Raw genomic sequence first — 26684 nt, 5'->3', positions numbered from 1 at the left:
AAGCTTATTTCTGATGATCTGAGAGGAAGATAAATTTTGGACAACATAGAACATGAGGCTTATATGGTATGGTCACGATGGCAGAATGGCTGAGACTTTCTGAGTAAAAAGAACTAGAGCAGTTAAAGTAGCAGATTGAGTCGACAGATAAAAGTCAAAGAAAAGATGAGAGGAAGTCATAGATAGAATGGAGGGAAGGAAGCAAAAATACACACCTAACCAGATAAAGGTTAGTTTTTATGTAAATTTATTAAAGCCGTCCAACATATGCCAGTACGTAAAACGGACGTTAAAACAAATATGATGAATCTCAATACTGATTGACAATAAAAGCCTGTAAATGGCCACAAAAAATTCGATTATTTGATAATTTTGGGGAGGGGCAATCATCCTCTTCGTTTAATACTGATTCGACCTGCACCTCAATTAAGAAAGCGTGTTAAAAATAGTGTTTAAAGTAAACAGTTTCTACATAGGCAACGGAAACTATCACGGTATCTTTATACAGCTCTCTCTCTCTCTCTCTCTCTCTCTCTCTCTCTCTCTCTCTCTCTCTCTCTCTCTCTCTCTCTCTCTCTCTCTTAATGGCTGAATGTGTTTGTGTAACTGTTTAAAATGTCTGAATGCCTCTTACCAGGCACTTGCCAACAAAGATCAACAGAGGCGGGTCGCAATTTTGGGGGTTGAGAATAGAATTAAGCGAGTGTATCGTGGCTCAATCAGACCGTGCTCTGTTAACGCAATCAGTTTCTGTACTGGGAAAAATAATAATGAACAAAAAAAAATGTAATAAATAAAAAAAGATAAGTAAAAATAAAGAAAATGGAGACCTGCTCGAGTGAAGATATCTCAGAGAAAAAAAAAACGATGTCCAACTGCGAAACATGAAGGCTTCAAAGATTTAAGTAAACACACGCACAAGATAAGGAAAACATGGATTGGGATTTCGTAAGAAAGAAAAAACAACATAAAGAGGTGAAGAGTGGACAGCAAAGGGAGATAAGCGGTGGCAAATTATAAGATTGAAATCTGTTCAAACTTAATCTTTCCTTCTTTTAGAAACGCCCTTCAAACCATTATCTTTATTTTTGTGTACCTTTTCCCTATGTACTCAGTGGTTACGAGTCACAATTTAAAGGAACTGATTCTTTCATACTACTGTTTCCGCAGGCGTAAAACTTGTTGAAATATACACTAACTGGCATCAAACTGTGTAGTTCTTTACAAATCACACCGCCATGAAAAACAGTGCTTTTGTTTAGTTGAAACTCGAAGAATATCCATCCCAGGACAGAGAAAAATAATTGCTACAACAGTTTTGCACTACTTTTACGTTCCCTTACAAGGAGTAAATTTAAGATGTAATGGTACTAAACCTTACGTCTAGAATCCTTATTCTAGTGCTGATCAAAACGCATTGCATGGCTTTTATTTTTAATGATACTTCAATTTTAAAGCTTTAGCTTAAGGTGTAATTAGGAATCTTGCTTAATCGATGTTTAATATCTATGAATCAAATTTAATGCAAATCTGAAATAATTGAATTTCAAGTGGGAAGTATTTTAATATTCTGCTTCGTAAAACCCTTCAAAATACTAAAGTGTGGGAATATTAATTAATGGCGGTCTATTTTTTACTTGTCTAATACTTGTTGTTCAAATGGATTTTTTTACTTGTCTAATACTTGTTGTTCAAATGGATTTTTTTTACTTGTCTAATACTTGTTGTTCAAATGGATTTTTTTACTTGTCTAATACTTGTTGTTCAAATGGATTTTTTTACTTGTCTAATACTTGTTGTTCAAATGGATTTTTTTTACTAAGGGGTTTCACACATTTTTAACCACTTTGCATAAACTAAATTAAACAAAATATAGCCTACATTGCCTTTCCTTACACATAGCAGCTTTGTTATGTAAAGCATAATGATAGGTTTAGGAGTGAATTTTCTACATATAAATATATTAATACTAGACTACCCGTGACCCATTGGGTCAGTATGTTATATTAACTACGGAATTCATGTATGAGCGTGACACTCGTGACGTAAAGAAAATAGTTTTTTTTGACATAACAGAAACATTTCTATGAAAGTATATTCAAAAGAAAAAAAGAATATAGATAGATTTCTATGAGTCGTTCTGTCTACTATAATTGATTATTTTAAAAAAATACAGTTACTAAATTATAAGTTGTTTGCCATACTTATAAGTAAATGTGTACTGAACAGATACGATAATACTTATTATAGTTAAATTCTAATTTTGATATATCTGCCTTTTTTTCCTTTTTATACAGCGTTCATTTCTGTATTACGCTTAAGTTATTTTAAACCCCACTTTTCCCATGTTAAATAATAATTTCGAAATAATAACGTTAATATTTCAGCGTCACAATTGTTCTTTTGTTTTTTGTTTATTTTAAACCCACCCTTCCCATGTTAAATAATAATTTCGAAATAATAACGTTTATATTTCAGCGTCTCTGTTGTTCTTTTTGGAGTTTTTTTTTTCGTGTTAAATTATCCAAGTAAACAATTGTTAATGCTGTCTACTTTTTTTTTTACATCATTCATTTCTGTATTACGTTTAAGTTATTTTAAACCCCACGCTTACCATGTTAAATAATAATTTCGAAATAATAACGTTAATATTTGAGTGCGCAGGTCATGCGTGTATGCGCAACCGGATATCGTAAACCGGAAAGTGGGTTACATACATCGTTACAGCATGAGGCTGTGATTGCTTGTGAATTTATATCCTCCGTAAACTACCTACTACGTAGGAAACCAGAATAGTTAAGACATAGTTTTATCACTTTAGTTATTACCGGTTCGTTTTATTTTATTCAGCATATTCCTTACATTTAGTATTTTATTAAAACACAAATCATTTTTAATTAACGTACTTAACATGTTTTAATTTTTATAGTCTTTTTCTAATTAATTTTAAATAAATTGTTTTTTGTTGTTTTTTTTTTTCATTTTTATGATCATTCGTCTAATTAATTTTATAATAAATTGTTTTTTGTTGTTCATTTTATGTTTTTTTCATTTTATGCTCATTCTTCTAATTAATTTTATAATAAATTGTTTTTTGTTGTTCATTTTATGGGGTTTTTTTTCATTTTTATGATCATTCTTCTAATTAATTTTATAATAAATTGTTTTTGTTGGTTTTTTTTCATTATGATCATTCTTGTAATTAATTTAATAATAAATTGTTTTTGTTGTTCATTTTATTTTATTTTCATTTTTATGCTCATTCTTCTAATTAATTTTATAGTAAATTGTTTTTGTTGTTTTTTTTTTTTCATTTTAATTTTTTTTTTTTTTTTTTTTTAATTCAATTTTCACCCCAAACAAGGCACAGTGCCACTTTGAAGCAGGGGGCTACTATTAGGGAATTAATTAGCGGGGTCATTATGAAGGGAGAAGAGTAGAAAGATGTTTGTTAACATTACACTTGAACTTCTGCATATCATTGCAGTTGGGAAAGCAGAATCCCGGAAGGGAGTTCCAAAGACCCGCAGTTCTGGGGAAGAAACTATTGGAGTAAAAGGCTTTCTTGCACCTAGGGATCTCCACTGTAAAGGGATGAGACTTAGTAGCTTGTCGGGTTTGTCGGGGGTAGTTACGTCGGGGAGGTACAAGTGTTTGCAGTTCGTCAGAGCATTCACCATTAAAGTATTTGTAGAACAGGCAGAGGGATGCAACATCTCGTCGATGGGACAGAGGTTGAAGTCCAGATGACAGTTCAGGACCTATCAGGTTTGCGACTCTTTTTTGAACCCTGTCCAGGAGCGAGAGACAAGCAGCAGATGCACCAGCCCAGATGTGACAACAGTACTCCATACATGGGCGAATGGTTGCCTTATAGAGGTATAGGATACTGTCAGGCGTAAGTAGTTTTCTAGCACGGTAGAGGGAGCCAACCTTCCTTGCAGCAGCCTTGGCAATGCTCTCAATGTATCTATTCCAGTTCATATTCCCTGTAAACGTTAGGCCGAGGAGTTTAAAAGAAGTACTTTCAGGCAATGTGTTCTTGGCCATTGCTATTGGTGGTAGAGAAGGTTTCTTGTAGTTATTGAAGGAAACAAGCTTAGTCTTAGCAGCATTGAATGAGACCAACCATTTTTGTCCCCATTCCACTACGGATTGGAGGTCATCCTCTAGTGTTTCTGCCATTTCCTTGGATATGTGTTCATTTGTTTTCCCCTCATATCTGTTATAGAGAGTGGTGTCATCGGCAAATATACCCATCTCCGAAACAATATTATCAGGGAGGTCGTTTATGAATATCAGGAACAATAGAGGTCCAAGGATAGACCCCTGAGGCACTCCCGCATTTATGTCATATTGTTTGGATGTACGTCCGTCGAGGACAACTTTGATTTTTCTATTACTTAAGAAAATGATGATCATTCTTCTAATTAATTTTATAATAAATTGTTTTTTGTGGTTTATTTTTTTCATTTTTATGATCATTCTCATAATTAATTATATAATAAATTGTTTTTTGTTGTGTATTTTATTTTTTTTCATTTTTATGATCATTTTTCTAATTAATTTTATAATAAATTGTTTTTGTTTATTTTTTATGATCATTCTTGTAATTAATTTTATAATAAATTGTTTTTTGTTGTTTATTTTTTTTTCATTTTTATGATAATTCTTCTAATTAATTTTATAATAAATGTTTTTCTGTTGTTTATTTTATTTTTTTCATTTTATGATCATTCTTCTAATTAATTTTATAATAAATTGTGTTTGTTGTTTTTTTTTTATTTTAATTTTATAATTATTCTTCTAATTAATGTTATAATAAATGTTTTTCTGTTGTTTATTTTATTTTTCATTTTATGATCATTCTTCTCATTAATTTTATAATAAATTGTGTTTGTTGGTTTTTATAAATTTAATTTATGATCGTCCTTCTAATTAATTTTATAATAAATTGTTTTTGTTGTTTATTTTATTTTTTATTCTCATGATCATTCTTCTAATTAATTTTTTAATAAATTGTTTTTTCTTGCTTATTTTTTTAAATTTTATTTTTATGATCATTTTTCTAATTAATTTTACAATAAATGGTTTTTTGTTGCTTATTTTTCTTTCATTTTTATGATCATTCTTCTGATAAATTTTATAATAAATTGTTTTTTGTTGTTTATTTTACTTTTATTTTTATGATTATTGTTCTAATGTATTTTATAATAAATTGTTTTTGTTTTTTATTTTATTTTTTTCATTTTTGGGATCATTCTCCTAATTAATTTTATAATTAATTGTTTTTGTTGTTTTTTTATTTTTATGATCATTCTTCTAATTAATTTTATAATAAATTGATTTACTGTCGTTTTTGTTTCATTTTTACGATTATTCTTCTAATTAATCTTATGATAATTTTTAATTTCATTTTTGTGAAATTTATTATCTATTAAATAGTTTTTGTTGTTTTTTTTTCATTTTTGTGATCATTCTTTTAATTTATTTTATAATACATTGTTTTTTGTTAATTTTATTTATTGTTTTCACTCTTATGATTATTCTCCTTAGTAATTTTATAATAAATTGCTTTTTGTGGTTTATTTTATTGTTTTAGTTTAATTTTTATGATCATTCTACTAATTAAGTTTATAATAAATTGTTTTCTTAATCTTCTTCATTTTATGATCATTCTTCTAATGTATTTTATAATTTTTTGTTCATTTTTATGATCATTCTGCTAATTAATTTTATAATAAATTGTTTTAGTGTTTATTTTATTTTAGTTTTTATTTTTGTGATCCTTCTTCTAATCATTTTATAATAAAGTGTTTTTTGTTGTTTTTTGTTTCTTGTTTTTTATTTTTCTGATCATTCTTTTAAATAATTTTATAATTAATTCTTTTTGTTGTTTATTTTATTTTTATTTTTATGATCATTTATCTAATTAATTTATAATGAATTCTTTTTTGTTGTTTATTTTATTTTTTTTCATTTTTATGATCATTCTTCTAATTAATTTTAAAATAAACTAGCATGGGTGCCCGGCGTTGCCCGGGTATTTGGAGACGTTTGTTGAGCAAAAAAAAAGTGATCAATTTTTAAAACTTTTTTTACCCCGATTATGACCCCTTAAAATATATTGTTTTGTGCTCAAATAAAGTTATTATGTAAAATCCATATCTAGGGAATCTATATCTTAAATTTGAAGTGGAAAGACAAAAAATTGTCGGAGGAGTTTGGTAGAGTTCTCAAAGGTTAAATCGTTGAACTTTGACCCCTTACTCGCCAAATTTCTGGCCAAAAACCGATCACATCGATTTTCCCAAATCTCAGTACCCTTTATATCAAATTTCGAGTCTGTAGACTAAAAATTGACAGAGTTATTGTGTAGGGAAATGTACACAGACACACACGCAGACACACACACAGACACAGATACGTTCACTTATATATATATATATATATATATTATATATATATATGTATATATATGTAGACAGATATAGATAGATTAACAAAAATATATATACGTTTACAGGAATATATATGGAAACACTTTTGTGTATCCTCTAAACATTTTACGAAAATATTATGCAAGTATAAATCATGTAGAATATCGTCATGAATATAATTACACGTAATAGTTAACTAAAGATGATCATCCCATAAGAAAACCGAAGAACCTAATAGGGAATTAATTAAATTGCATGTTTAAAAGAATATGCAACTTTGCTAGATCTTTTGCTAGTGAATGCAATTCCACAAGCCATATAAAAGAAAATTGTATTTTCTTTTTAAATAAATAGAAAAGAGAGTTTTAATATGAATATCAATACACACAAAAGAAAAACAGATTTATAGAAGTATAGATTGTTTTTCATTCTATTTTTTTTAATTTAAATTTTATGATGATCCTTCTAATTAATTTTAAAATAAATTGTGTTTTGTTGTTTTTTTTTTCATTTTAATGATCATTCTTCTAATGATTTTTGATTAAATTGTTTTTTCTTCTTTTTTTATTTATTTTTTTCATTTTATGATGATTCTTTTAAATAATAAATTGTTTTTTGTTGTTTATACATTTTTACATTTTTAAGATCATTCTTTTAATTAATTTTAGAATAAATTGTTTTTTGTTGTTTATTTTCTTTTTTTCTAATTAATTTTATAATAAATTGTGTTTTTTCTTTATTTTAATTTTTTAATAACATTTTTATGAGCATTCTTCTAATTAATTTTATAATGAATTGATTTTTGTTGCTTATTAATTTTTTTCATTTTTATGATCATTCTGCTAATTAATTTTTAATAAATTGTTTTTGTTGTTTCGTTTAATTTTTAATTTAATTTTATGATCATTCTTCTAATACATTTTATAATTGTTTTTGTTTTTTATTTTATTTTAATTTTATGATCATACTTTTAAGTAATGTCATAATGAATTGTTTTTTGTTGTTTATTATTTTTTTTTTCATTTTTATGATAATTCGTCTAATTAATTTTATAATAAATTGTTTTTGTTGTTGTTTTTAATTTTTGGTTTCATTTTCATGATCATTCTTCTAATTAGATTTATAATAAATTGCTTTTTGTTGTTTATTTTATTTTTTTAATTTAATGTTTCTGATCATTTTTCTAATTAATTTGATAAAAAATAAGTTTATAATAAATTGTGTTTTGTTGTTTATTTTATTCATTTCTTAATTTTCATGATCATTCTTCTAATTAATTTTATAATAAATTGTTTTTTGTTGTTTATTTTTTTTCGTTTTTGTAATGACTCTTCTAATTAATTTCATAATTAATTTTTTTTGCTGTGTATTTTGCTTTTCATTTCATTCTTATGAACATTCTTCTCATTAATTTGTAATAAATTGTTTTTTCTTGTTAATTATATTTGTTTTCATTTTTATGATCATTCTTCTAATTAATTTTATAATAAATTTTGGGTGGTTTATTATGTTTTCTATGTTCATGGTCATTCTTCTAATTAAGTTTATAATAAATTGTTTTTTGCTGTTTATTAAAATAAAAAGCAAAAAATAATTTATTATAAACTTTTTTCGTCATGATCATCATTATAATAAATTGTGGTTCGTTGTTTGTTTTTATTTTATGATCATTCTTCTAATTAATTTTATAATAAATTTTTGGTTATTGTTTATTTTTTTTCATTTTTATGATCATTCTCCTAATAAATTTTATAATAAATTGCTTTTGTTGTTTATTTTATGTATTTTTCATTTTTGTGATCATTCTTCTAATTAATTTCATAATAAATTGTTTTTGTTGGCTATTTTATTTATATTTTCATTTTTATTATGATTCTAATTAATTTTATAATACATTGTTTTTGTTGTTTATTTTATTTATTTTTTCATTTTCATGATCATTCTTCTAATTAATTTCATAATAAATTGTTATTGTTGCTTATTTTATTTATTTTTTCATTTTTATAATCATTCTCCTAATTAATTTGATATTAAATTGTTTTTTATTTGTTTATTTTATTTTTTTATTTTATGATCATTCTCCAAATTAATTTTATAATAAATTCTTTTTGTTGTTTATTTTATCTATTTTTCATTTTTATCATCATTCTCTTAATCAATGTTGTAATAAATTGTTTTTTGTTGTTTATTTTATTTTATTTTTCATTTTTATGATCATTCTTCTCATACATTTTATAGTAAATCTTTTTTGTTGTTTATTTTTTTTCATTTTGATGAACATTCTTCTAATCAATGTCATAATAAATTGTTTTTTTTTGTTTATTTTATTTTATGATAATTTTCCTCATTAATTTAATAATAAATTGTTTTTTGTTGTTTATTTTATTTTTTTCATTTTATGATCATTCTCCTAATTAATTTATAATAAATAAATTTGTTGTTTATTTTATTAATTTTTTCATTTTATAATCATTCTGGTTATTTCTTTCATAATAAATTGTTTTGATCATTCTCCTAATTAATTTTATGATAAATTGTTTTTGTTGTTTATTTTATTTCTTCATTTTATGATCATTTTTCTCATTAATTTTGTAATAATTTTATTTTGTTTTTATTTTATTTTTTTCATTTATATGAACATTCTTCTAATTAATTTTATAATCAATTGTTTTTGTTTATTTTATTTTTTTCATTTTTATGATCATTCTTCTTATTAATTCTATAATGAATTGTTTTTTGTTGTTTATTTTATTTTATGATAATTTTTTCATAATAAATTGTTTTGTGTATTTTATTTTCATTTTTATGATCATTCTTCTAATTAATTTTATAATAATCATTTTGTTGATCAATGTCTAATTAATTTTAGAAAACCATTAATAAATAGGTTTTTGTTATTTATTTTATTTATTTTTTTAATTTTTATTATAATTCTTCCAATTAATTTTATAATAAATTGTTTTTTGTTGTTTATTTTTTTCCATTTTTATCATCATTCTATATTTTATAAGAAATGTTTTTGCTTTTATTCTTTTGTTGTTTATTGTATTTTTTATTTCATTTTTATCATCATTCTCTATTTTATAAGGAACCTTTTTGCTTTTATTTTATTTTTTAAATTTAATTGGTATGATCATTCTCCTAATAAAATTTATAATAAAATCTTTTTAATTGTTTATTTTTTTCATTTTTATGATCATTCTTCTAATTAATTTTATGATCAATTGTTTTTTGTTTTTATTTTATTTTTTTCATTTTTGTGATCATTCTTCTATTTAATTTATAATAAATTGTTTTTGTTCTTTATCTTTTTTAATTTCATTTTTATGATCAGTCTTCTAATTAATTTTATAAGAAATTGTTTTTTGTTTACTTTGTTTATTTTTTTCATTTTCATGATCCTTCTTCTAATTAATTTTATAATAAATTGTTTTTGTTGTTTATTTTTTTTTCACTTTTATAATAATTCTAATTAATTCTAATTAATTTTATAATAAATTGTGTTTTGTTTTTTATTTTATTTAATTTTCATTTTTATTATCATTCTTCTAATTAATTTTATAGTAAATTGTTTTTGTTGTTTATGTTTTTATTTTTTTTATTTCAACTATGGAAAGTTCCAAATATTTTTTCAAATTTTTTATTATTTGTATGATTTGGATTATTCCAACTACTATTCTCATTTTCGATGTTTTTTCTCGCAACGTTTCCATCGATGTAATCCTCGATCTTCTTCAGGGCTTCATTTTCAAACTTTAAATGTATACACAATTTCGAGCTGAACCATTTATTTTATCCATGTCAGTAGATTGTTCTCGTTCTGTCAGCCATGATCGGGTTGAAACCTTAAATAATTCGGATTTATTAGTATCGTTAGTATTAAAGTTTAAAATATCAATCTTCATCAATCCGTTACATATAGATGGGTGACGCAACTTATAAATCAGTTTTAAGTCACAGTTTTCTGAATTAAAACAATACTAAGAATATAATTAAAATTTACTTAGGATTTTTACCCGATTATGTTTGACGGAATGATAAAATCTGCTCTTATGATTTGAGTAAGCGGTTAAATTCGAAATTTCATAGATTCCCGAGTTCAACAATTGTGATGACCAGTGCCTTTAATTGTTCCTATTTACTAAAATGCCTATGAACACTGGGTTAGATATAAAGTATTTTCTTTTAAATGCGGAGACAATTCGGTTCCCAATGGACGCACGCTGCATTGGAAGAAAATTAAACAAAAATTAAAATTGCTTCAATTTAGAAGGATTTCTCATTGACCGCGAATGTGAGTTAATTGATGCTCTTTCCATACATTTTTTTTGCTTATATATTTTCTTATATATTTTTCCATACATCTTTTTTGCTCATACATTTACTCATATATTTTCCATACATTTTTTTTTGCTTGTATATTTTCTAATATATTTTTTCTATACAACTTTTTTGCTTCTATATTTTCTAATATATTTTTCTATACATCTTTTTTTGCTTATATATTTTATAATATATTTTTTCCATACATCTTTTTTTGCTTATATATTTTCTAATATATTTTTTCCATACATCTTTTTTTGCTTATATATTTTATAATATATTTTTTCCATACATCATTTTTTGCTTCTATATTTTCTAATATATTTTTTCTATACATCTTTTTTTGCTTATATATTTTCTAATATACTTTTTTTATACATCTTTTTTGCTTCTACATTTTCTAATATATTTTTTCCATACATCATTTTTTGCTTCTATATTTTCTAATATACTTTTTTTATACATCTTTTTTGCTTCTACATTTTTTAATATATTTTCTATACATCTTTTTTGCTTCTATATTTTCTAATATATTTTTTCCATACATCTTTTTTTGCTTATATATTTTCTAATATATTTTTTCCATACATCATTTTTTGCTTATATATTTTCTAATATATTTTTTCTATGCATCTTTTTTTGCTTATATATTTTCTAATATATTTTTTCCATACATCTTGTGACTTCAAAATCACTCGCTCTTTCCACACTTCTTGCTATCTTTCGGATCACGCCCTTCTCAGAAGTAAACTGTCGTTGCATGTGCGAAGGCACAGAGTGTAAAGGTGAGGTACAACGAGCTCTCCGAGCTATGAAAGAACAATGGTGGTACAATAAAGCAATTGCACTGCGGGGAGCCACCTGACGTAAGGAAAATATCATATCAATGGTGCCGCGACCCGACCGAAACCCACACTGGGACTCTGGATACACCTTATCAACGAGACGATTTATGATTCGGTTTAGAATGAGCCTAGCCAGAATCTTTCCTGCAATTGAAAGCAGAGATATGCCCCGATGGTTGTCACAGACATTCTTGACTCCCTTATTTTTGTAGAGATGTTTGATGCAGGCATCTTTGTAGTCCTGTCGAACTCGGACTCCTTTTCATATCTTTACAAAGAGAGCATGGAGCTTTTTTACCAGCACATGCCTACCATGCTTGTACATGACGTCCATAAGAGCATCTAACCATTTTTATTGTCCTTTTACATAAATTTATAAAGATATGTAACCATTTTATCCATACTAGTGTACAATAAAATCTACTCGCGTTCAATCGAAATACATTAATGTACAATTGTGTATCATCGAAAAAATATTTGTGTACAACTGAATTCTCCTTGTGTACAATTAAATTAATCTAATGTACGATTAAAATATATTAGTGTGCAATTAGAATATGCTACTGTACGATCGAAAAAAAACTAGTATACAATAGGAATATACTATTATACAATAAGAAATAAACAAGCATACGATCCAAATATACTAGTGTGCAATCGAAATATACTAGTGTACAAACAAAATATATTCTTGTGTACTATCGAAATATACCAGTGTATATTTAATATATATGTGTGTACATTTAAAATATACTAGTGTACAATTTAAATACGTTATTGTACAATCAGTATATACTTCTGTAAAATCTAAATATACTAGTGTATAATTAAAGGATACTAGTGTACAAAATTGTACTAGTGTACAATCGAAATATACTAATGTACATTTAAACTATAACAAAAATATACGGCATAATCACGTTGACACACCGGTTCTCGTCAGATCACCGAAGTTAAGCAACGTTGAGCCTAGTCATTACTAAAATGGGTGACCAATTTGGGAAGTCCAGGTGCTGTATGTAGGAGGACGTCGACACCTCCCTGCAAAAAGTTGCAAAAACCTAATGTCGTCATCTCCCCTAACGGAGATACACATGCGACTGGAGATCGCTTGTGAATTTCATACTCCCATGAAACTTCCTCCTTCAGAAGAAGCCGGTTAAACCCTGAATAGGGTTGGTGCCGACTGCACGCACAGTTAAACTATACGGTTATACAATGAAACGTTTTAGTGTACAATCAATATATAGTAGTTTGTACTCGAAATATACTATACAATTACAATATACTAGTGTACAATCGAAACATACTACACAATTTAAATATATATGTTGAAAATATTAATATACTCATGTACAATCGAAATATACTTACGTACAATTTAAATATAGTAGTGTACGATATAAACGTACGAGTGTAAAATCGAAATGTACTAGTATACGCTTTAAATACGTTAGTGTACAATAAAAATATATTAGTATGCAATTGAAATATATTAATTCACATTCCAAACATGAAAGTATGAAATCGAAACATACAAATATATACTTTTAATGTATTGCTGTACAATCTAAATATATTAATGTATTATCGAAATATACTAGTATGCAGTTTCAATATATTATTGTACAATTAAAACATGCTCTTGTAAAATTTTAATATATTAATGTACAATCGAAATATGCTAAAATACAATCGAAATATACAAGTAAAAATTTAAATATATAAGTATACAATATAAATATACATACCTAAAATCGAAGTATATTGTTATATGATTTAAATATATTAGGGTACAATCAAAATCTAACAGTGTAAAATTGAAACATACTCGTGTGTAATGTACATGTATTAGTGTAGAATCTAAATATACAGGGTGCGTCTGGTATTTGAGAACATCACTTATTTAATCTCTTTTATCTATTATTTAATCTTTTACTTTGTTTCTTTCAGAAAATTAATTATGGCAGATATTAATATAACTCAGGAAACGAAAGGTGTTGCGGACGAGGATATAATAATCCTAACTCGCTACAAAAGAAAATAATGAAATAATGGAAGGAAGGAAAAAAACTCAATTGCTGAATAAAATACACATATTGTTTATTTTCTGTTGAAAATAAATGGTTTAGGTGGAACACGTGTTCAGTTCAGTCGTTGACGACTTCGCGCGTGGAAAAAGTGGAATAAAGTAGGGGAAAGAGAAATGGCATTCCAGCATGTAGAAAAAAAAAGAGAGAGGGTTGACCTCAGTAAAGCCGCGCGTGCATGGTAGCAGTCGGCCACGTGGAAGTGTCTTCAGGCAACAAGCTGTTGACGCGAAGTTCTCTGGTTGACAAACCAAGGCAAAAGGAAAGAAAGGGGAAGTTGAACGTTGTTGTTGACTTTTATACCGGGGTCAGTGTTCTTACTGCGCTTGTCTGGATTTCACTTAAAAGGAAGTGACGTCACCAATGTGTGCATGTTTGCGCGCCCGCGACCGTGTATGTGTGTGTACGTGGATGTGTATATACGTGCGTGTGTGTGCGTACATGTGGGTGTGTGTATGTGAGGCAAAACATGTTCGAACAAAGGACAGGCTGTAATAGTTGCAACAATGGCAGAACACAGTGATTTGCAAATTGCACAATTTCTAAAAGTTGCCCGATTGTTTGTCTTTAAAGTTTGCAAAGAATTAGAGGACAAAAATGGTCCAATTTCTCCAATTGCTAAACGCAAAAAGCATCAACAACGCTCTGACAGCATAAGAACACCTGAATTTGTTCAAAGAGTTCAGAACATCATTGATGAGAGCCCTCAAAAGTCAATGAGGTCAATTGCAAAAGATCTTAATGTCTCAGAAGCTATAATTCGTAGGACGTGTCACGAAAATCTTCGATACAAGTCGTATGTGATGAAGAGAGGCCAGTTTATCTCCGAGACCACCAAAGAAAATCGGTTGGTAAGATCCAAGAGGCTTTTAAGAAAACTGAAACATCCTGCTGAGCAACACATTCTTTGTTTTTTTCAGACGAAAATTTTTTTGATCAAGACCAAAAGGTAAACCGAAGAAATGACAGATGTCCATGTGCTGACCCTTCTGAAGTTCCAAGAGTCATGCACATAAAATTTCCAACAACTGTTATGGTTTTGGGTGTGGTTAGCAATGAGGGACATGTGATGCCACCACATTTATTTCCACAAGGACTAAAAATCAATTCTGCTGCTTACATTGAAGTCCTGATTACTGTTGTGAAACCTTGGATTGATAGAGTAAGAAATGGAAGGCCCTACATCTTTCAAAAAGACTCTGCACTGGCACATAAGGCTCAGAAGACACAAGGATGGTTAGCAGAGAATTTCCATGATCACACTACCCCCAATTTGTGGCCTTCAAGCTCTCCAGGCCTAAATCAATTTGATTATTATGTGTGGGGCGTTGTTGAGAGAGATGTTCATGAACATCCTCATAACACTAAAGATTCTTTGAAAGGATCCATAGTCAGAGTAATGCAGGATATCGACGAGGACCATCTTAAACGTGTCTGTCAACGGTTTAGGTCTCGAATAGAAGCTGTAATTGATGCTGATGGCGATTTTTTTTAATAAAGTTAAAAAATTATATTTTATTTTATGTACAATAAAGTGACTTTTTGTAATCATGATGCTTTTGTTTGTCTTTTTAATTATTTTTAAAAAGGAAATATATGTTCTCGAATACCAGACGCACCCTGTACTAGTGTACGATAAAAATATATAAGTATACAATTTAAATATATTAGTGTGCAATATAAATATATTTTTGTAAAATCGACATGTAATAGTATACAAGGCATATATATAACTATACAGTATAAATATGCTCATGTATAATCGGAATATAATATTGTACAACCGGAATATACTAGTAAACACTCGAAATATAGTAGTATAAAATCAAAATATACTAGTGTACCATCGATATATATTAGTCGATAATTTATATATACTAGTCGACAATGTGTATATACTAGGCAACAATTTATATATACTAGTTGACAATTTATATATAGTACAATGGAAATATACTAGTGTACACTAAAAATATACAATCTGACATACTAGAGTACTTTTATAATATACTAGTGTACTATTAAGTGTACGTGTGCAATCGACATATAAAAATGGACAATCGAAATATACAAGTGTAAAATCGAAACATAGTTTTGAATTAAGATATACCTAGACATAATCGATATATATATATTAGTGTAAAATCGAACTATACGAGAGTACAATTAAAGTATACCAGTATGCAATCGATACATACTAGTGTACACCCGAAATGTATTATACAATTTCAACATACTAGTGTACAATCAAAATAAACTATACAGTTCTAATATACGAGAAGACGATCGTAATATACTCGTGTATACTTGTACGATACTAGTTTACAATCAAAATATGTTAGTGCACAATTTAAATATATGATTGTAAAAGCAAAATATTCCAATATAAACTGCAAATATATTAGTGTACAATTTAAATATACCAGTATACAATCGAAATATACAAATGTACAATTAAAGTATACGTCTACAATTTAAATATACTAGTGCACAATTTAAATTAACAATTGTACAATGGAAATTCACTTGTGCATAATCCATATACACTAGTGTACAATTAAAATATACTGATGTACAATTCAAATACATCATTGTACAGTCTAACTATAGTTGCGTACAATTAAATTATATCAGTGTACACTCGAAATATACTAATATGAAATTTAATTATATAATAGTAGAAACAACCTCCGTAAATAAAATGCGTCGTTATTTTTGGCATCTGCCATTTATCTTCATATGTTAAAAAATATCCACATAAAAGCATAGAATTACATCAGTTATTCTATGCTTTTATGTACAAATTATTCACTTTGCGATGTTTAAAATAAAACAAACATGATATAGTGGAGAATCTTTTTTTAATAATTGATTCCAGACTGCAAGATAAGGTTGAGTTGTTTCCCTTTCTCGCTTCCCCTACCCTCGTTCAGGTGCTGGAAAAAGGCACGTGTTATACTTGCTAACTTATGTTTGACGATTTTAATTTCTAGCACCCGGACGTAACCATTTCACGTGGTGAGGGCTTCCTCTCTAGAGCAATAGCTCTCAACATATCTAATGCATTTGATAGGGTTTTACATAAATGTCTACTTCACAAGATTTTCAGCTAAGGAATATCTGGAAATGTCTTCTCAACTCTCGAATCCTTTCTCTTTGACTGGTTTATACACGTAGTCATCAATGAGCATAATCAAAATATCAACACTGGTGTGCCTCAAAAATCCATTCAAGGCACAACTCTCTTATCTTCATCAATGATCTCCCAACTCACAATTTAAGACCATTCACCCATATATACGCAGACTCTATTACCATTTCTAGCAACATTTCAAAGACAAGCAACGACCAAGATCTGTCGAGTCTCTCTCCTCCGATCTTCAGCTCGTGGTGCAATAGGGGAAAAGGTAGTTGGTGAATTTTAACGCATTCAAGATAAAGCTTCTGTCTTTTTTACCACTAGCGCTCTGATTTCCACTTGACCACAATTGATATGAATGGCTTTCGTTTCAAAGCAGCTCTGCTTTGAACAGCTTCTCACATCAAATTGGAGACTTACATCAAATCTGTTGCTAAAGTGGCTAGAAAAATGATCGCGTCGTGCTTGCAATTTAGAAGGTATCTCACTCTCGTGCACTGCTGCCACATCTAGGATGAAGCTGCTTGGAGCATCCCATTTTCCCTTGACAAAGTTCAAGATCGTCTTAGAAATCTAATAGGTGATGCCCTTTTTTCCTCTCTGCAAACTCTTTTCCACAGAAAAGACGTTGCGATCTTGACTCTGCTCCATCGTTATTTCCATCGTTATTTCAATTTATACCCCCCTTGCCAAACTTTAACAAAAAAAGCACCCGTCTGACTACAGCAACTACTAAAAAATTTCCCTACTCTTTATCTGTGCCTAAATCTAAACCAAAATTCCATGAACAATACTTCTTTCCTAGAACTGCCCGCCTATGGAACTCTTCTACTGGCCTGCTTCCCAGCTGGCAGCAACATGGTTGTCTTCAAGTCCAATGTAAACAAGTTTTTACTGTCTCGCCACTTTAAGTAATCAAATTCCACCCAATTTCCACCAATTCCTGCCAAGTACAAAATGTTTAAAAAATGTCGGTGCACAGCCAGGCACCGCGCATTCTTCCAATCAAAAAAGAAAAATAGTTATGAAAATAATTTCTTGTCAATTCGATTATACAGGTGGATATAAAAACACGGGCCTTTTTTGCGAACCAGAAAAGAGAGAATAAAAGGAAAACAGAAATCGGCACAGAGAAAAATACGCCCTTACTTTAATCGAACTTAGTCCTAAAAACCAAAAGGAAGAGATCCCCCGAAAACATTTATAAACATTTCTCTTCAGTTTCTTTTTAGTCTTTCTTTTATTTTTTCAATGAACTTTTCTCCTTCGAAGCTAATATATTGTTATGCATAAAGTTTACTTTAACCTTTGAATACATCTGTCTGTTTTTTTTCTTTATCTACATGGAGATTGATTGTGTGTGGGTGTGTGTGTGTGTGTGTGTGTGTAAATTCTGCTTAATCGGCTCGTTGAACACTGTTTATAACAGATTTCTAGATGTGTCCGCCTACATGGACATAAATAGATTTTAATTCTTCTTCTTTCACCGTGGTTCTAGCCGTTCAAACAGAAAAAAAAATGTTGACTTGAATCTGGATCGTATGACTGAATGACTGAATGAACAACCATCCTCCACACTGGTGATTTTTAGAAAGAAAGGTGAGTTACAAAAGGTATGTCGATGAGAAATTTAAAAAAAAACCTTATCATAATATTTGATATGTATGTAATAAATATCTCTTTTGCACACACACACACACACACACACACACACACACACACACACACACACACAAACACACACATATATATATATATATATATATATATATATTGTTCTTTATTATAGAGTGAGAATACATATGTATTTAATATAGACATTCCATAGAGAAGCAATTTTTGGAATGTGCGCTTCACATACTTCAGTTGAATTTGGACTGCAGGTAATATGTTTAAGATGAAGATTTTCCCCTGTGCATTTGACCAGTATAGCTTTGAATTCGGCATGGACCTCAACGGTTTCAAGTAAACAAATCACGCACATCTTGCTATGAAAATTAATGAAAAACGAACAAATAAAAAAGAAAACAAACGATATTATGATGTGATAAAATCAACAAAAGAAAAGGAAAAATATTAAAGTTTATAATATGAGTAAACAAAGAATCCGTTTTGCTAGGGAAAAGTGTAGTATGTGTTCTGATGCTACATTATTCTGTTGTGTTATTTATCGATTAAAGAACAATCTATTTAAATTGTGACAATTATTTTTCCAATATACAGTGCTCCTTTTGGGGAGCTGAATTTTCTCTACATTAAAAAAAACGACCTTTGTGGGGAGACAAGTAAATAGGAACCATGAACATATCGATCATTGTTTGATCGTTTTATGACCAAAGTTACGTTTAAAAATTAGATGCTCTGCAGTTGTAGATTTTATAAGCAAATAGTCTGTAAATTATAAGATTCTACTTAACACATGCGTAGAGTGGACCTGGGAGTAGTTTTAACTAAGAATTACTTTTCAGGGCATTTAAATTGAAGGCTCGGTACTAGATGTAGTTTTTACCGAGTCAAATTTTATTTAATCAATCGATGGGAATTTTACAGGTACTTCACTTCGGGTAGGAGTAATTGGTACTACGGAATTATGTAACAGTCATCAAAGCCCTCTATTTGGGACATTACTATCGGATCCACTTGAAGTTCATACGCAGGACGCATCCCACTTAAACTATAGAATTAAGGAAAAATAAAAGAAAGTTAGAAAGAGAAAAATAACTTTGTGAAAAGAAAGAATCAAGGAAAAGTCTGCAAAATCCATGGCGTAGGGGATAACTTTACTTTGTAAAATTCAATTATAAAAGTAACATTTTTCTGGAGATTGAAGGTTCAATCAGTGAGCGACACTCAACATACAATTGCGAATTACTTAGGAGTTCTATTGAGTCATGGTTTACGGAATGAGAGCAAACTATTCTCGAAATTCTGTGCACTTTTCCGAGTTCGACAGAAAAATTTCCGAGTTCGACAGAAAGATTTCCAGGTTAGATAGAAAGATTTTATAGTTAGACGGAAAGATTCTCAGATTCAATAAGATACACATGAAGAAAGTCGACTGGAACGTTGTGAAAATAACATTCCAGGCGAAAGCAATAGTCTGAAGAATCCAAATAATCCAAATGATCAATTCTCATCTCAAAAATTTAGAAACATGTTTTTTTTTTAATACAAAAAAATCTTAATAACTAATCAGAAAGTGACTCATTATTTCTAATGACAAATCAAAAGAGATTACTTTTAAAGAAAATCCAATTTAAATTTATTAAAGTTTTTAATGCTGAAAAAAAAATAAGTGCCCGTTTTTTCTTCCCGCACGCGAGCAGTTGACTGCTTTACGTTTTTTTGTTTTGTTTTTTTTTGTTGTTACTTAGCGCACGGGCTTTTGTTATTATTTTTATGTTTTTTTATTCGTCGTTTACCACCCGATATGTTGATTCGTGTTTCCATTTCCGTTGCGTTTATTTCAAATAATCAATGTGTATACTTGCATTTTGTTCTTTATTCGTTAATATATTACTGGTATTTACACTTTTTCTTCTATATTATTTTGTTCAACTTTTCGTTTATTTTTTCCCCATCAAATAATTTTTTCAACGCCCTTTCGCTCATTAGCAACGCTAATATCGTGCTAATTCGCCATTTTTTAAGCCGCTTTCTTCTCATCACTCGTTGTATTCATCTTAAAAAGACGCTTTTTAATTAGTTTTTGTTTCTTCGCGTCGGAAAAAATGGTTTCAATGTTTTTTTCTTAATTTTTCTCGGTCATGATTTTTATCATTTTTTTTATTTGACAATCATAATTTTTTTTACACGATCAAAGTTTTTTTTATTGCTGTTGTTTGTTTTGAGAGTTGATTATGAGTTAATCCCTTTGAGAAAAAACTTTCCAAATTTACCGCTAAATTAACACTTATATGAAAATAACAATACTAAAAACCGACTATGCACTGGAAACATGATTTTGTATTAGATGATAAGAGTTCGAATCCGAGAGTGGATTAATTTCTTGAAAACGTTCAAAACAATTGAAAAATAGAAAAAAAAAAGTTGTTGTTTTTTTTTTTTCAATTGAATCGAAAGCGTATGGGTACATGTATAGAATTGGTATCCAAAATATTTTAGTTCTTATCATGTCAGTTTCGAATATTGAGAGAGATTCTTTAATCAATCCTGGAATAATTGAAGCGGTTTACAATTCGAAAGCCACAAAACGAATTAAAAAGCCAGACGAAACTAAGCACGAACATGATTAGGTTAAAATATAATTTTAGTCACCCAACAAAATAAAATAAAATTAAAAAGTCCTCAAAAGAAAAGCAAATGAGATGGTTTTGAAATCGTAAACTACTTTAATTTGGAATTCCCCGCCAATACTCGAAACTACCCCCATAAAAACAAAACTCCTCTGTGACTATTCTTTAAAAGTGACCGTGAATTTGTTTTTTGAATGAGAAAATAAAGAGATCAGCAATATTAAAGAAGTCAGAGAAAAGTACGGACGGCCGACAAGGAAGAAAGTAAATCATCGTCCAAATTTTATGTAGTTAAAGTTTGAAAATATGATTCAGTAAAAATAATCAACATTTTGGATCTATAAACGATGACTGATTTATTACGAATGGAGATTTTGTATTTGTTTGTCTGAAACTTAAACTATCTTATAGTTTTTTTTTCTTCTTCTATATTGAGGAGCGTAGTGCAGTAACTATTTTGTTGTCATGCTATCATCCTCCCAGGCATTATCTTCTAATTTATGGGTAATATATTATTCACTCTGTTATAGTATAAGGATTATTATAAGGAAATGTTAGTTAAATGTGGATATCAAGGAAAAATCAAACGCAACAATACAACGAACAGAACAATTTCATATAACATGGCGATGAAAGGAAGAGGAAAGGTAAAGAATAAAATTAGATAAAAAAATGATGAGAAAAATAAAAGAATGAAATTGTAAATAATGAAGAAGTAATAATACAATGAATGAGAGAAATAGACGCAAAAAAAACAAGTTGGTTTAGTTCTCCTTTCAGCGAATATATACAAAATAATATTACTTAAGAGTTTTACAAAATAATTGCTAAGAACTTTCCTCCTGAAAATAAATTAAGTAAAATATATAATAAAAATACGGTGAAACTTTAATTTTCACTCACTGCCAATTTAAGTAATACTATCATAGGTTCGATTATGGTAAAATAAACAAAATAGTGAATAATAATAGGATTGAATTAGGTGAGCTAAATCTGGTGAGAAAATGTAAGCGTAGAATACCTTAAGAATGTCCATTGGAGGGCAATTGCTTAATTTCTTACATTGTATACAAATGTGAAATTAAAGTGGATAACAGTAAAAATATATACTTATGAGGATTGATTGTTTTTTAAGGTCATTTACCGAAACCATGTTGCATCTTTTAAAATTGGATCAAAGAATGAACCAATGCTGATAATGATACAAATAAGGATAGAACAAATATAATTATTAAAAATAAGAAGATAAACACAATTGCATTAGGTGATTGCGTTATGGAACTACGTAAGAATAAAAAGATTTGGAATTTAAATGGTCAGTAGTAGATACACATAGAAAGTAGAAATCGAGTAAATCAAAAGAGCTAATCTATATTTATACCATATAATGAATCCTAAAGAGGAAATTTTAGACAAAAAATTAAATGTTATACAAAGCTGTCTTCATTCCTGTTATCACGCCTAAAACTTGATTACAATAAATTTGAAAAAGAAAAAAATACTGATGTTGAGGGTAAAATGTATGCGTGGAAAGAGAATGTTTTAATTTGATACCAAGATTTCAAAATTGTGTAATAAATAAATGAATAAATACATCCCCAACTTAAGATACAGAAGCTAAAATGAACGTAATATAAAAACTAAAAACAAAGAGAAATAGAAGTAATTTTAATTTTAATCATAGTTATGGATAATAAAATAATACCCGAAGATTAAAATAAAAAATCAAAATATAAAATTGAAGAAAACGAAGTAAGAAATTGAACTGAGATTGTTATAAAGAAAATAATGTAATAATTATAAGTTTAAAGTTAAACAAGGGCGATTAATAAATACTAAAGTATATATATTAAAAATATTAATGCATGGACGTTCGATACATTCATAAATTGGTAAAAATTGACAAAATAGATTTATTTCCTTTTAAACGCAAGGATTTTACGGATAATACGAAAAAGAAAAGCTAAACTAAAAGAAAATGCTTAGATAATGATGAATAATAAAAAAAGAAAAAAATGTAATTTAAATTATTGGGATAACCCTTATTGGATGAAAATAAATTTTAATTTTTAATATTTAAATTAACTTTTTAAGAAATAATATGTACAGCATTAATTAATCAGTAGAAACTATCGGAGCTGATGGAAGAAACAATCGAGCATATAAATATAAACTAGAAATTGAAGTGGTTAGGGTTAGGGTTAGGGTTAGTATTTCGAAATAAATCAATTAAATAAATTGGAGGGAAATAATTATTAAAATAAAATAAAATTTTACAAAAGATTAAATTAATATTAAAATAGGTTGAAATACCATTGAAAAAGTAAAAATACGAAAATATGGCGATTACTAAATACAAAGGCTATCGAAAAATAAAAAAAGACAAAATGAAAATAAGGATAGTGTATAGGTATATCAAACTTCTTGTTCTCTTTAAATAGAGATTATAAATGTACTCATATATGTATAAATAGTGTATGTAGCCGTTTGAAGAGTAGTTGTTTTAGAATATTTTTAAGTGATATAATATTTAAAAATTGTCCAAACAGTTACGAAACACATGTAACGCATAAGAAAATACACAAGATGTTCTCATTTTATATGTTGTTGCCTTGATTTTTGCGAATATATATATGATATAAAATAGCCAATATGATGTCAAAATTGATAAAATAAAATTTTGCAAACGTAAGTCGACTTCATCTGTTTCTCTAAAAATGTGCAAATATGCATTTTTTACGTTAATCTCGATTAATTTTTACTCATGTCCATATGTTGGTGGCTTAGATGTAATATATATATAATATATATATATATATATATATATATATATATATATATATATAACAAATAAGGCTGGAAAGCTGCATGTTTTTGTTTCAATTCGAGTGGCACCTAAGTTATATTTTTGAAGAAAAAAACCGTTTGTAATTACTACTATATATTACCTACAATATTATAATAATCAATAGAATATTGACTCTATAATAGCTTAGTGGCAGATGCCCTTTTCTCTTCCCTGCAACCTCTCTCCCACAGAAGAGGCGTTGCGATCCTGTCGTTGTTTTATCGTTATATCCATAGCAGGTGCTCGTCTGATCTCCAATCTCTGGTCCCCCCTCGCCAATCTTTCACGAAAAACACCCATCTAGCCGAAACCACTCTTTATCTGTGCCTAAATCAAAATGTAGATCCCATGAACAAAGCTTCTTTCTTAGAAGTGCACGCCTGTGGAACTCTCTACCGTTTGCCTGTTTCCCATCTGACTACAACTTGGATGTCTTCAAGTCCAACATAAACAAGTTCCTGATAAACCGCCCCCTTAAGTAAGACACTTTATCAAATCTCCATTACTTACGATTACTGTACACGCAATAAGCCTTATCCCCGAGTGGCCTCCGGATCTTGATAAGTGGTCACTACATAAATTTAACAATAAATATGAAATCTGCATAAATTTAACTACAATACAAACTATTTTACAACGGGGCCACGCTTAGCGGTAACTACTATATATTAATTAAAATTAATCATCAATAGAGAAATATAATAATAAATAAGAAATCTGAGTAAATTAAAATATATTTGAGCGTATTTTACGACCGGGCAACTTCAAGCGGTCTGCTAATATATATATATATATATATATATATATATATATATATATATATATATATATATATATATATATATAATTCCAATTTTCGGTTACTTCGTTTCATTTTTCTTTCTTTGGCTAATCTAGCTGTCCACCCTCTCCATCTCTTTCCTCTACTCCTTCTCTCTTCTTCCTCTCTCTCTCTCTCTCTCTCTCCCTATATATATATATATATATATATATATATATATATATATATATATATATATATATATATATATATCCGGCCAATAAACAAGTAGTTTTTTTTAGTCACAATGTAACAATGTAAACAAACACCGACGGCATCCCCGTATTCCCCAGTCTCGCGTGTGACTCAAATGAAAAAAGCGACAGTAAAAAAATAAAGCGGTTATTTTTAGATCGGGTATATATAACAACAAGTGGCCGACTAACGACAGGCCATAATGCCGACTGCAAGCCGAGTGAGCGCTACTCGCCAACATTTGCTGCTATTTCCTTTTCTTATATATTATTGTTGTTGCTTTTCTTTTTTGCACGAAAAGTCGGTCAGTGGTTACTGTTACAGTAAGCTCGTTTAATTAAAAAATATTTGATCGCATGAACATGTTTCTTGCCTACCCACGAAGGCAGAATTAGACACAAGGTAGTGTTTTAATGTAGGGAAAATCCAGCTCCTCAAAAAGGCTAACTCTAGCTTCGGGTAAAATTAAAATTGTCTCAGTTTAGAAAAATTTCACCTTCAATGACCGAGGACAGAAAAGACGTAGTATTAGATACTACAATTTTCTTCAAGCCAAATGAGCAATTTATTTAGTCAAATAAAATAATTATAATCTCTATTTAACTTAGGCTCTACCACCTGTTTGTTTTGAGGGCCGGAGAAAGGCCGGGTGTCATTTTTTTTTTTTTTTTGACAACAAACTTTTGACTATACTTAACTTTCACCAACATACCGCATTCGGCATTCACTCTATGACTTTAAACCTACTAAAAAACGAAGGAGAATCATATGTTTGCGTGTTTTTTACCGTAGAATTTACTAATTCTTTTTAATTTTGATTAATTAAACACTCATATATTTTAGACTATGAAAACTAAATCAGAAAAAATATTGGCTTAATTTTTACAATTTAAACTTCATTTTGATATGCAACATTATTGTAAAGCAGTTATATTTGCTTAATTTAGTCCAGATAAAGGCATTGATTTGAGACAAAAACATTTCAAAATATAGTCATGATTACAGTTTTTATAGGATTTCTTAAAAATTCGTATTAGTTTTTCTTTAATCTAATAGTTATTTCAATAAATAATTGATTAATAGTAACTAAAAATAATTCTATGTGTTTTCATCAATGTTTAACATATTTCCTATTGAGTCCCAGCAATAAAATCAATGTGATTCAATCCTAATAAATATCAAAAAGGTCTCCTTGCTAAACAGTCACCATTGTAAGGGTAAGTGGGGAAACTTAGGAAAAGGGGTGGAACCCACCCTTACGTCTTGATATAGCAACCAATAAAAATGAAAGCGTTCTGGTTGCCTCGACTATAGTCAATCAATCTATTTATTTTTTAATAAACAAAATCATATTGCGAATATGTGGTACATAGTATCAATATATTTAGATGACAAACTTACAGTGTGAGAAATATTTACCTTAGAGTATAAGGACAACGTAAGAAATAGGCTAACCTTTGAAATAGTTCATGCTGGGATTATGAGTCATTCAAGTCTGGAAAAATTCATGTTCCACCTGATCCAAGATTGTAGCAGGCCGTCACTTTTTTATATCCATAGATAAACTGGCGCATGATTTTCAAGGACATGACTTATTGTTCTAGCACAAATAACACTTCCTGCTTTTATTCATTCGGACTTACTTATGCTTTAATTCGGTCGAACTCGGGAATCTTTATGGAAGCAAAACTTTTATTGAATTCAGGGGCGAATGAACTATCGACCTGC

General features: G+C 28.6%; 1 pseudogene; it reads left to right on the top strand.

The window, feature by feature from the left end:
* The first annotated feature begins 12511 nt into the window (after positions 1 to 12511).
* LOC145259323 (5S ribosomal RNA) lies at positions 12512 to 12630 on the top strand (annotated as a pseudogene).
* The last annotated feature ends 14054 nt before the right edge of the window (positions 12631 to 26684 follow it).

Source organism: Euprymna scolopes, chromosome 34 (assembly GCF_053919585.1).
Source record: "Euprymna scolopes isolate OS-2025 chromosome 34, ASM5391958v1, whole genome shotgun sequence".
NCBI lineage: Eukaryota > Metazoa > Mollusca > Cephalopoda > Sepiida > Sepiolidae > Euprymna > Euprymna scolopes.
The sequence above is the reverse complement of the archived record's forward strand: the minus strand, read 5'-3'. Positions and strand labels throughout refer to the sequence as shown.